General features: G+C 46.6%; 1 long non-coding RNA gene across 1 annotated transcript; it reads left to right on the forward strand.

Moving 5' to 3' along the window:
* Positions 1 to 2,317: 2,317 nt before the first annotated feature.
* On the forward strand, positions 2,318 to 10,787 carry LOC121662134. Its single transcript, XR_006015203.1, has 3 exons — positions 2,318 to 4,443; positions 8,242 to 8,398; positions 9,176 to 10,787. It is a non-coding gene; the product is annotated as an uncharacterized LOC121662134 (long non-coding RNA).
* The last annotated feature ends 2,041 nt before the right edge of the window (positions 10,788 to 12,828 follow it).

Consider the following 12,828-nt stretch of genomic DNA (forward strand, 5'->3'; position numbering starts at 1 on the left):
AAACACTCAAGCACATGCTTAAATTTAAGCATATGAGTAAACAATTTCAGGGCAAATACTTATATGCTTGAGTGCTTTGCCAGGTAGGTGCTGTTCTCAGCAGCACACACCTGGAGTGAGGTGGTGCCATTTTTTTTACATGGTCACTTTTCTGACTATATCCAGGCAAGAAAGGAAACTTTCCACTGGCTGTGGGCCAACAGGCACTTCAGGTACGTGTAAGGTCTTTAAAAAAAAAGACTTCTTTTTAATCTTATCTGTCTCATTATCACCCTGACATTTGCTTTGGCTTTGAGTTTAATTACCGCTTGAATTGAACAAAGGTACAGATAGGGCTGAGATAATAAGAAGCCAGTAAAGCTGATGTATATAGGAAATAGGGCCTCCCTGAAGGTGTTAGTCCATGCAAGCTGACCCCCAGTTATGAGAAAGAAAAGCTGATAAGGGAGAAAGCAATTAATCAATCATTCAGGAAACCCGGGGATGTGTAAAGAGGTGTCTGATGTTTGCATCTTACCTGCCACCTGGGCTGGTACAAATACAGCAGACCCCATTCAGATAAATACCTATGCATCAGACCACAACCAAGCAAACAAAGGGAAGCTCTGGGGTAAAAAAAAAAGAGATGGAATAAACAAGGGAAATAAATATATTACCATGAAAGTCAGTACTCAGAGTAGAAAACTGCACAATAGAAAGGGTACATTATCAGTCACCAGAAGCAGAGATCAAGACCTCCATGGTGCCCCAGGTGCTCTGTACACAAAGTAATTAAGTCTCAGTTTCAGAAAGACTTCAGTCCAACTAGACAAAGATGGGGAGGGGAAAGCAGGAACAAACACTTGTCTACCATCGTGTGTGAGCAGCAAGGACTAGGAACAGGATTAAGAGATTGTGCTTTCTGAGTGCTACATGAATAAAAGCTGGATCAGGCTTATAGCCACATAAAGCATATCTGTATCACTGGCCTCTTATGGGGGCCCTGCTGTTCTAAGACAATTTTATTCCATATTTTGGAGGCTTCCTGACCCAACAGGACACAACCCCCAGTTTTTCAGGAGCTCTTCCTTCTCAGTCTGTTTCTGGACTGGGTTCCTGCTGGCTGAACAGAAGGGATGGGGACTGGGAGCTACACAGTAGAAGGTGGCATAGTTCAAAAAATACTTGGAACTGAAAGTCCGAGCCTGTTTTGAAACAGGCTCTTTAAAACTGTTGAAGAGTCAAGTAGAGCCTATTACTCTGAGATACTATCCATGTGTACAATGTTTCCACTATGATCTGAGCATGAAACAAGGTTATGGTGCCCATTCAAAAAAAACCACACCTGAATGAGAAAATGTAATTTTGAGACTGCACCGTGGAAAAATCCTGCTGACATTTTTGCTTTGACTTTATCAGGCAAATGAAAGAGAAACACAATCTTGTCAAAATAAAACATTAATTTAATTTTGATTTCATCAGCTTGACCCATGTTACAGCATGCTTTGGAGTCAAAACAGTAAGACTATTATGCCATGACCCGTCATAATATTATGGCATGGAAACCTAATAGACAAAACTCAAAGACTTTTATATAGTGTGATAAAAGTCAAAACAAACGTTTCAATAAGCTGGAAATACTTGTGCCTTCTTTGAAAACACTGTGAGAACCAACACCTTGTCACTGACCGTATCGAGGGTATCGGAGCACCACTTTCCCAGGGAGCGGCACTCAGTGGCCAGCAATAACCAGGTCTGACTGGCACAGGTCTCCAATGGCTCCACAGGGAATAAGAAAGGTGGAGACACAGTTCTTGCTGGTCTGTGTCTCCTCACATTGATTCCCCAGAGACACATCACATGCACAGCCCTTCCTTTTCACACCCAAGAGACAGATACACATCAGAAGAGTTTCAAGTGGGGCAGTAAATCTTGGGCAGGGCTTTGCTCACCTGCTTTGCTGTAACAGTCCAAGATATTTATATTTTTTAGGGAATATTTGTCAGAGGCCAGAGCTACTGATAGAAGTTTCTGTTACCTCTTCTGGGCTGAGGAACTATGGACCCTATTACCACTGCAGGGCCACAAGCACAACTGAAAGAGAGAACAGAAGAACCTGCTGATTCAAGTCCCTGCTAAAGCTCATTCCTCTCCCACACAGCTGTGGAGTTTGGTCTTACAGGCACGAGGTTGTATGCCATCACCTGGCTGGCAGGGATATCTCAATGGCCTCCTCTTGTGCAAGGACCTGTGCAGAAATGCTGTAAAAAGTTCATGATTTCAAACAATTTACAGTGCCATGATTTGACCATCATGCAGCCTTCCAAAAGCTGAAGTCTTTTGCTTGTGGACTTGTTACATGGCAGAGGATGGGTAAGACTAACAGGAAATAGAAATGCAGAAAGCAGCAGCAGAGACGTTCTCTTGCAGGAATAATGGTATGTGTTGGACAGGGATCTCAGCAGACAGTACGACTCTGAACTACCAGAAACAATGGCTTATTTCCCTCTAGAAACCATAGTAAAGGATGAGTTTTAAGGAAGGACCAGTATAATTGTCCCCCAGATAAATCCCCTTTTGCCATGCAGCTGAGGTAGGAAAAACCGCAATGCCCTGAGCACGAGTCGAGACGATACCTGCTTGTGGAGGAGGTGTTACAAGATTGTGAGTCTTTGGGTAATTCTGCCTTACCGACCTAAACCCAGCATTTTTGGTTATATTTTTTGCAATGGATTAGGACTCCTTTTTCTGAAACAGTATCTGGAAAACAGGAACGGATCATTAAGTGGGGACAGTTTAGAAGAACTCCATGCTGCTGAGAACTCACAATTGTTTCCAGCACATCAATTGAGTCTTGATAGCTCTTCCACATGGAAATAGAGAATGTGACAATCCAGTACAAGAGAAGCAACATGCAAAGTCTGCTTTTAAGATGGAATATCTTAAGCAAGGGGAGACAAAAGACAGGAAGAGACAAGAAAGTTTGCTGGAAGAGCTTTGTCATCTGCCAAGGATATTGGAATCCAAAGGTTCCAAAGACATGAAGGTCTCCAGGGGAACAGAAAAATCACTTCTGAGTGATTGCCATTTTACCTGGATCTGTTGGTCACTTCTACTTTTTGGGAGTATCAATGTGCCTGTAGAGCATGTGTGCCTTACCTTACTGAAGGATGTCCTAAAAGAGTGAAATCAGGATTGTCCCCTCTATTCTCTGAAGAATATTTTACAGCCTCCAAATCGAATCACTTGGGTTGTTGCCTGTTCCTGCTCATCTTATTTACTGGAAGCAACTCAGGAAAAGAGTGTAGGTTGGCTGAATTCCTCTGGCAGCAGCATCCCGTTGCCAGACGTCGTTTTCTGGGCTAGGACACTAGTGCCAGTGGTGACCGAGTTCAGTCCTCTTTCAACGTAGGAAGGGATCAGAGATCACTGGGAAACATGAATGGAAATGAGCTGATCTGCCTTGTAGGTCAGAAAGGAACTGGATGCCTTCTTGTCATCCCTTGCTATTTTCTAACACTGTCAAAAGTTATTAGGTGCATGGGATCAGGCTAGTGGCTCATTTACCCCGCTAATTATTTTCTCCCTGGCAGGAAATACTTAGGGAAAGTGTATTAGGTATAGACCGAAAAGAGTCATCTTTCTATTCAAATATTCTTTGAGCTTTCAGCAAACAGGACCAAAGGGGTTTTCTGGGTTGAGCAATGCAGCAAGTGCCTTGTGGTTTCTACCCCCAACTGCATCCTGACCTCCTCCACACCTCCTGCACTCCGTGATACCCCATAGCAAGGTTCATCTCAGGCTGAGAGGACTCTTGTAGCATCCTGGGAGAGTGCTGAAGGCTGCAGAGCTCTGCCCTACAGAAACTGGTGGGACTCTGCTGTGGGGCCTCCACTGTGTCACTTCCCTGTGGGCAGAGCACCCTTCATTGCTGCCTTCATTCCCCTTGCATCACTGCAAGCAGGAGAGCTGTGGTGGGGGACATGGTCTCCTTACCTGTTTCTTCTCTCCAAGTCTGAGAGACACCAGCCATCCATCCCCACCCAACCTCAATAACTTGAGTTGTGGCTTTCATTAGGAGTACTGCTTTCCAGAGCCTTGGGTTTTTTCTTTGTTTGCCTGTCACGCTTTGTTTCTGATGCCTTGTGCTTAGCACAATAGAACAACACTAATAATAAAAAAGAGAATGAGACAATGCTCACAGAGCTCTGTCTTTTCTATCCCCTAGCTCCTTGAAGTGGTACCAGATGTTGTCCCACAGCAGCCTCCTGGCTGGTGTTCCTTGGCATTACTGACGTCTCTCACTCCAGCCTACTTCAGGCACAGCTCAACTGTCGGCTCTCAAGGAGCAGGTCTGGGATGTCTCTTCATTTCCACTGTGGAGGGAATGGCCTGGAGCAGCACTGTCAAGCACTCAAAAAAAAAAAAAAAATCCCCCCAAAAAAGGAGCAAGAAAATTAACAGGTAAAATATTTTAAATCATATGAGTAATAGAATGGAGAACTCTTCTGGAGCAGGAGGCAGTTTTGCCACTAGCCCTTCTCAATCAGACTGAATTACACTTAAAAAGCATTTTATTACTAAAAGCTTATACAGAGTTGCCACAGGTAAACCAAGGAAAAGGGCTCAGATTCAGTGCTTCAGGATGGATCCACAACCAACAACCAACAGCAGGTGGGTAGGAGACATTTGTAAAGGCTTCAGTGTATTATGAATAAGGCATTTCATAAAGGTATTGCTGAACCTTGAGCAGAAATGGGAGCCACGGTCTTCCCCGGTCTCATGAAGCAGCCCTTGATCGTGTGAGCTGCAGATTTATTGATAGTTGTAAGGGTATCCTTCTCCCCTGGTCACCTACCCTCTTTGAACAACACCAAGTGCTTCCTGCAGTGTAGCCATAATGTTCACATTCAGCTGAAGAAAATTTGGGTGAAAAGCTATGCATTTTATTTTGTCATTTTTTTATTTCCCTCCATTTTTGTTTTTCTGCATGTTGCTTGGCCTGGATGCTGCCTGGTTTGCAGATCGAGTAATGCTGCTCCAGGTTATGGAGGGTCCCGGAGAGATGTTCCCATTTATTGCCCTATTGTCCCAGGGATAAAGAAAGTGGGTGTTATTCATGAGTGCACTTAAAAGAGTCCGAGTGATTAGAACAAGCTCCATATCCAGCTACGCTAAAATAGAACTTAGAGAACATTTTTCCTTCTAGAAGCCCTTAGTTCTGGTTTTAAGGTATAGTTTAAATTTGAGTACACTTTCTTGCAAGAAGTGAGACAGTTTCAGACCACCTTTGCAACACACAGCTGAAATTGTACTGCTGCAATGCAACCCGGATTTTACTCCCCTCCAGGTTTTCATCATAGTCTTTGGGATGGAAATTAGAGCCTGCAGCTCCTAGGCTTTCAACATGTTAACCCCAGGGAAAATAGATGCAGGGACCTGTGCACTGAAGACTGGCCGCAGAGCCCTGGGAAAGCCAAAGAGTAAGGCAGAAATGTGACTGGATGCAGCCCACAGAACAGTGAAACTGAGTATCTATATCTATATCTATATCTATATCTATATCTATATTTATATCATCTATATCTATATCCATATCTATCTATATCATCTATATATCTATACATCTATATATCTATGAGTATTTATAATGACTAGAGATGATAGTAAAGCACATACATGTGAGGGTATTTTAGGCAACAAGGAGGCTAATTTGCTAAACCAGATACTCTTGTGTGCAGGCAGGAGCTCCTTGCCTCAGACACCTCCTGCCTTCCTGTCACTCACATACCAAGAAACACGAGTTATAAACAAGTTCAGTTGCTACGGCTCATGCTTCCTTCTCCCTCTGGAGTGATCCATGCTCCTTGACATGGTTCCAAGTGCCCTTCTGCCTCCGGCTACCCTGGCACTTGGAGCAGTCTGTCAAGGTCACCTCCTCGCTGCCGGGCCAGACAGTGTGAGTGCTTGCAGCCGTCCTCCTCATTCTGCGCATGCTGACCCTCCCCTGGCAGGTCAGGCATCTGCCAAGTCAAGAAGATCTTAGCTCAGCTGAGCCGGCCTCTCTCTGTCTGGATTCCTCTTGCATCTCTTGTTTCTGGTCTCCTTCCTCCTCTCTTCCTCCGGCCGAGATGCCCCTTAGTCTGCCTAGGAACAGCAGAAGGTGACATCGCTGTTGGTCAAATATAAACCCAGAGCTGTTGCCTGGAGGCACTCTCTACTGCATGCTCTTGGAAGCAGCACTTTACAGTGTGCTGCCCTGTACTCGGTCAAGCAGAGCTGAGGAGAAGACCAGTGCAAGAGCAGCTTTAGCAGTACCAGCCATAGACACTGTAAGGTGCTCTTTGCTTTGCTACATTCTGTTGCCAAAAGTTGAATTCAGCTGTGGGAAACATGTCAGCGTTTATCCTGCTTGACTGAAAAACTGAGCTAAGAGAACATTGTCTCTGATTACAGACAATTACACATTGTTGCTTCGGTTTGGTTTTTCAAACTGCCTTTCGGCTCCCACAGCAAGTTTCGAAGGGGCCAGTACCAGCTTTCGTTGGACTTACAGATATGGGCAGAAAAAACAGGCAAGCAGTCAGGCACCCCTCAGGAGGACATATATGGACAAAAGTTCACTTGTTTTTCCCCACCCATAACATCTGATCCAGTAAAAGCTGTTGTTCTCCCCATGTCTCCTCCCTCAGTTATGTCCAAAACCTACCACAACACCACGACAGTTCCCAATTGCCAAGAGATACCCAAAGTCTGCAGTGCCAGAGCAAGTCTCTTACCCTTTTGCAGGATTGCTGGATCTGCCATGGGTTTGGGCAGGACACCTTGCACACAGACTCACAGCTGGCCTGGGGAGAGGTTTCCCAGGACAAAGGAGCACTTTGAGAAATAGCCAGAAAACCAGGAGCCCACATCCATCTTATCCACACATGGAATCAAGCCACCCCAAAATCTGTGTACTGATGCTGCTCTTCCCTGCCCCAGGCTGATACAGAGCATCTAAAAGCACACATGGGTAATGCCTTTGGCGTTGGTCTTGCTTTTGCTTGGTGTCTCTCCTGGTTTGGTTGTCTCTGGGGAACCTACAAACAGCCTCATACCATGCAAAGACTGGATAGAGCCCCCTGTACTAATCTATCCCTGACTCCTTAGTGTGCTGTTGAAAGGTCAGCAGCCAAGGAATGAAAGGTGATGGGATAAAGCTCTTCCAGAGGTCTCTCCACCCATATGTGCTGAATCAATCATCACCTCTTGGTTAAATCAACCACTTTTGGTGCTACCTCTAAAAACCCTTCGAAAACCAAGGTACACTGTTCTCTATTCTTCTGGCCCCATCAGCATCCTGTTCCAGCACAGCCTTCCATCTGTATGGGCAACAGCACCTTACCAAGGTTAGTCACCAAGCCACGACCCTTGTCCCTCACGTCAACTGTTTGTTTCTACACCAAGACACACAAGTGGTTCAGACCTGCATGTACTGGCAAAGACAGTCTGGAGCTGACTCTGTCTGTACAGACTCCAGAAGCCCACGGGGCAAGGCACATGAACATGGACATGGCGGGAAAACAAGCGGGCTGCTCTGTCCATGGCCCTGAGCTTGCAGGCCGCTCAGAGCACTGTGCTGCATCAAGCAGGCAGAAACACAGAACCCTTCTCTCCTCACTGCCCGGAGACATCCTCACTGCCCCGCTGACTCAGCCACCCTCCCCACCCCGCCTGCCCAGGGGTGCCCAGCCAGAGCTGCACACCAAGCCGTGCAAAAAGCTGCCTCGATGCATATGGCTTTGTGCAGTGCCTGGGCTTGGAGCCCCCTGAGCAGCTGAGGCTCCCCTGCTATTCACGTCTCCTGTGAGAAGGGGCGAGGCAGGGGGTGAGGCGTTGGACCCCATGAACTGCATCCCAGCCTGCGCATCAGGCTGCACTTCTTGCTCTTTCATGTCCATCCCAAATACAGCATCCTTCCCACTAAATTATAATGTAGTAGGAGAGGACGTGACCAATTTAAAAGAAATATAAATTTACATTTGATGTTTATGCCTGAATTGCACTCTTGTTACAGAATTGGCTCAGTGACTCTCAGTGCAGAGCTGGTCTTTGTATTTTCCAGTTTCACTTGTTAGGTTGAAAAGAAAGGGAAAAAAAACCATAGTGAAATTCCTCTATCTTTCTTATTTAGAAGGCAGCTAAAATGCTCCAGACTTTCTGTATCCATTCTCCTACTGAAGTCAGAAGGTGTTGTTCTTTCTTTCTGGTCTTTCATAGGTCATACTCCCAAATGATCAAGTGAGGAGGAAATTGTTCCCCACTGGTAATTGTCTCTTGCATTGCCTTGAAGTGAGCGTAGAGCCAGACAAGGCGTAGGATGTCTTCAGTGATTCTTCTGAGAGTTTTTTCCTACCTTAGAGAGCCCTTTCTGTCTGTGAGTAAGACCACAAGCCCTGCAGCCTCCTCCCAAAAACACCTCAGAAAACATGCTTAGAACTGTCTTTTGGAAAGGGAAATTTTGCATCCTTTGTGGACTTTCATTTTTATCAACCACACCATTCATTATTTGCACAAACATGAAAAATAGCTCTCCCACCAGCAAACCTGTTTGGTTTTTTTCCAAATGCTCAGCTCAAAATGGGCAAAACAATATGCAGGCTTTTTTAATGTAAGAAAAATATATAGCTCAAAGGCTGAGGCTCTTTGTTAAGAACAGTTTTAAAAAAGGACGGTTCTAAAGGTACAAAAATAGATTATTGTAATTGGAAGTGCCTGCAAGGGCCTAAGTATAGCAGGTTTTATTACATCTCCACTACCAGGTACTTAGGTGCTTCTCAGAACCTGCCATTAGCCAGGTCTGTTGAACGAGGCACACAATTATTTTTTTTATGAAAATGCTGGCACAAGTTCACATGCAAGGAAGGTGCTGAGACTTTGATCCTGAGCGCCAGGGAGATCCTTGAAAATGTCACAGAATGATTCATGTGCCCAAGAAAAGGGAGATCTGCTGAAGAAAAGCAGGTGTGAGGCTGCCTCTAGCCAGGCTTTGGCCGGTGGAGTGGAGCCATAAGGCTGGGGGTGCTGGGAGAAGAGCTCAGCAGAGTGGGATGCTCAGCTGCAGCTGTGGGGCAGAGATCAGCTAGCTAAAACTTGCCCAGCCTCGGCACCGACTTCCCCCTTCATGCAATAAACAGGACATTTTTCCTTTTAGGTGTGAGAGCCTCATTTCAAGAGGAGACCAGGTGATTCAGGACAGAAAGTGTCCACATGTGGAGCATGGAAAAAGGAGGAAGAAAAGACAACTTATTTGATCTGGCTGTTTTAGTATGGATGGTGTGCTTGAATAGGTGGTAGGGTGCCAGAACAGAAGGGATGACAGTGTTGCCACTGTGCATAAATACTTTGGGCCCAGAACATAAAGGCCAGCTTTTTCAAAGGGGGGGTCTAAAGATAGGAACCTAAATCTGTCCAGGAGCACCATTAGACTCCCTTAAGAAGCCTGGAGAGCCTCAGTGCTTGTGGAGAACCAAGACACTGATGTAAGTGACTGGAAATTTCTGCCCCTACTTGGGTGCCTAATCCTGCTGGGGGGCTCTGCCAAAAATTCCAGCACCACTACCTGTGTTTGAGCATCCAGATAGGATGAAGCTTAGCTGAGGGGGAAGTAAAGTGGAGCTCGTTCTCGCTTTGAAGAGACACTGCTTCTAAATCTGCCTCTTTGGGGTGGAGGCTGCCTGGAGTATAAATCAATGGCCACACTGCATATGTATGTTGTAAATAAGCTTTGGAGAGCATCCAAGGCAGGCAGCTTCCTGGCTGAGGCGCCAGGAGTTGAACCCAGCCTCTGCGAAGTCTAAAGCGTGAGATAAGATAGCTTGGGTTAAAAAGCTAACGATCTGTAGCTGGGGGCTGCAATGACCCGTAGCTTCCCCCATTTGGCCATTCAGGCTTAGCAACATTTCCTCACTAGTTTTGGGGACAGCTGTGTCTTTAAGAGGCTCCAGCCTGAACCAGTTGGAAAAAGGGTTGAAAATGCCAGATCTCTGACAAATTCACTGAACACCTCTGAGTCCTTCTTTGCAGTCAGCTCGACAGCCACCAACAAAGCACTTAAAATTAGCTCCCAGCACCGCAGAGATGTCCCTGTAGGCAGAGGAGGGGACATCATGGGCACTGAGTTTTCTGCAGAAGCTGGGTTTGGAGAACACTGCCACCCCCACCACGGGGTTCATGGCTCCCTTGGGGCCCCTCTTTTGTTTAGCAATGCTGCATCAAACTGGATGTGCAGCACAGTCCAAGGAGCTTCACACAGGTCAGTCTGCTCCTCGGGGCAGCTCTGGCAGAGGACAGCATGAGGGAAAATGATGCAATTCTGTACAAATAAAGGAAATGAAAAAAAACCCCAAAACAACATCAGAAATCACACAACCAAAAGCTGAAGCTCAGTTCTGTAACTCTGTCCTCTAAATGCATCTGTATTTAACATTGTTAGAGAGGGAAACATGTTTCAGACAGCTAAGAGTGGCAGAGCTGCCCTAGTCCTCTGTCTGGGACTTGCCACTGCAAAAAGAGAGCATTTCTTCCCTTACGGTCTCATGATTACTTAGCCTGCAGTGTAGCCACCATAAAACATCCCCTCCAGGTGGGGGAGTTAAATATATTACTCTTCTCCAGCTTTCCTGCCATGCTTTGCAAGTGCCATGCCCCGTGGCCAGTGCTTCGTGCCGGATGTGCATTCCCAATTCCTCACACCTTCCAGAGCTCCAGTGGGATTTCCCCTGGGAGTCCCAGGACCCTTCACCGGACATACCTACAAGGTGTTCAGCAAGGAGTGGCGAAGGCCATCCCAGGGGCTGCTGGGGCCACATTTAGGCCTGGGATGCAGAACTGAAGGGCACCACCTCTGCCGGCTGGGAAGAGCTCAAGGAGGAGCAAGTGCTGGCGCCGCTTGCCGGGCCCTGGCTGTGAGCAGCAGACGTCTGTGGCCTCTGGATGCCTCTTAACATATTCCAGTGCCCTCAAGACAAGGTAAATTGGTGGTTGAGGCAAAACTCAGTTTTGTGTGCAGTTATACTGCCCTCCCTGAATTCTTGGTCAACCAATTTTTGTTTGTTTGTGTTACATACTCATTTCCCTTCCCACTTTAAAGGCCATTTTATGCTGGCAGAAGGTGCCATGCTGGCAGCTCTGGTTGACCCAAGAGTTAAATTTAAACCCAAAACCAGGTAGAATGTTAGCAGTGGCTCTTTTTGCCTCTTGCCTACCCTGATGGTGGCCCCAGGCTCTGCCCTTCCCAAGCCAGCCCAGAGGGAGTCCATCCAAGTGGCTGTTTGCCCTGAAGCCTGTCTGCCAGCATCCATGCCAGGCAGAACCAGCAGCAGAGTTTGCATCACCATGGGCAGCTGCCTACCAGGGTCCAGCAAGGTGAAGAACCCCATCCTGCCAGGACACAAACCGAGTGCAAAGAGCAGTACACAGTATCGAACACCGTATTTCTCCAAATGTTGACCAAGTCCCACAGGTACTGGTGTCCTTCCTGCCCCATAGGACAATCCAGAAACCTTGATTGTAGGGAGCAGTGAGGTATCTGCCTTTTCATCCCTAATGCAGGCTGTCTCAGGCACTGAAGCAAATTTCTGTGAAGCTTTCAGCAGCTTTCCCACTTTTTTTGATTCAACCATTGCTACTGTATCTTCAACCATTTGCATTAATTCCACTGACATGAGAAATTCAGCCTGCTAAGCGAGGGGTGAGTGGGACTCACTGCTGCAAATAACTGTGTACTAGTGTTCCTCTTCTCGACATTACATATTTTTTTGGTTTTCACATTTTTGAGTATGCCCTTTTCCCTGTGTTCTGGCTCAGGATAAAGCCTTCTAGGACCTTGCCTGCATCTATTAATTAAGCTTCTCTCTCAAGCTACATCTATCCACGACTTTGTACTCTGCCCAGGCACTGAGCAAGCATGCTCAAGATCTGTCTGTGTGCAGAGTTGAATGGAAGCCGCTTTAAAGGAGTTATCACCTTGAAAAACCCAAGCTTGGGTTACTTTAGGGTCAGTGCTATCCTATGGTGTCTGATCAGTTCAGAGTTCAGACAATGTATCAGTATCTGGCTGCAAAACACCTCATAGGCATGCCCATAGCCCCCGGACTAACCTAAGAGTAGTCATTTGCCTAACTCCTTCACACTTTTTTTTCTCTGCCAGCTTTTTGCCAGTAATGTTTGACAATCCCTTAGTAAATCATCTGAATCACTTTAGCTACCAGTTTGCTGCCTCATTTGGAGGCACTCTGGCAGACCGACAAGGTCCAGCTTCCCCTAGTGAAGATTGGGTTCGTTGGAGCCCACCCTGTTGCAATCACTTAGACAAATAATAGTTCTGGTGTTCATTAGTTGCCTGTTGACCCCATGGCCTTTACGCAGGATGCACTCATCTAGTTCCCACAGTTCATCTCCTGCACCGCACCCGTTGCTTGAAAGCAGCAGGCAAAGCCATTTTCACATCTTCAGCCCCCTGGTTCCACAACTGGCTCCCCACAGTAGAGACACAGAGGTCTTAGCTCCCATCAAGAGGTGACAAAGTGCTCACATTTTTGAAATCACCTGAAATGCAAATGGAGAATGCGAGCTCTTCTGGAACCGAGGGTGAGTGTGGGAGAGGGGAATGCTATTCATTGTGGTACTGGTGGAGGAAAGCACAAGCAGTCTTGGACCGTGCCCAGCTGCTTGCCCGAGGCAGGATGGAAACTTGCCACAGAAGCACTGACACCTCCTCGGGGTTAAACGAGGTTGTGCGTCCTCCTGGGAGCTGTGCTCTGCTAGGTGCTCTTGATAGGAGCTCAGCCACTAATTTGCCCCAGA

This window comes from Corvus kubaryi, unplaced genomic scaffold, assembly GCF_017639235.1.
Source record: "Corvus kubaryi isolate FWS band 111438036 unplaced genomic scaffold, C.kubaryi_AGA036_p1.0 37232, whole genome shotgun sequence".
Lineage (NCBI taxonomy): Eukaryota > Metazoa > Chordata > Aves > Passeriformes > Corvidae > Corvus > Corvus kubaryi.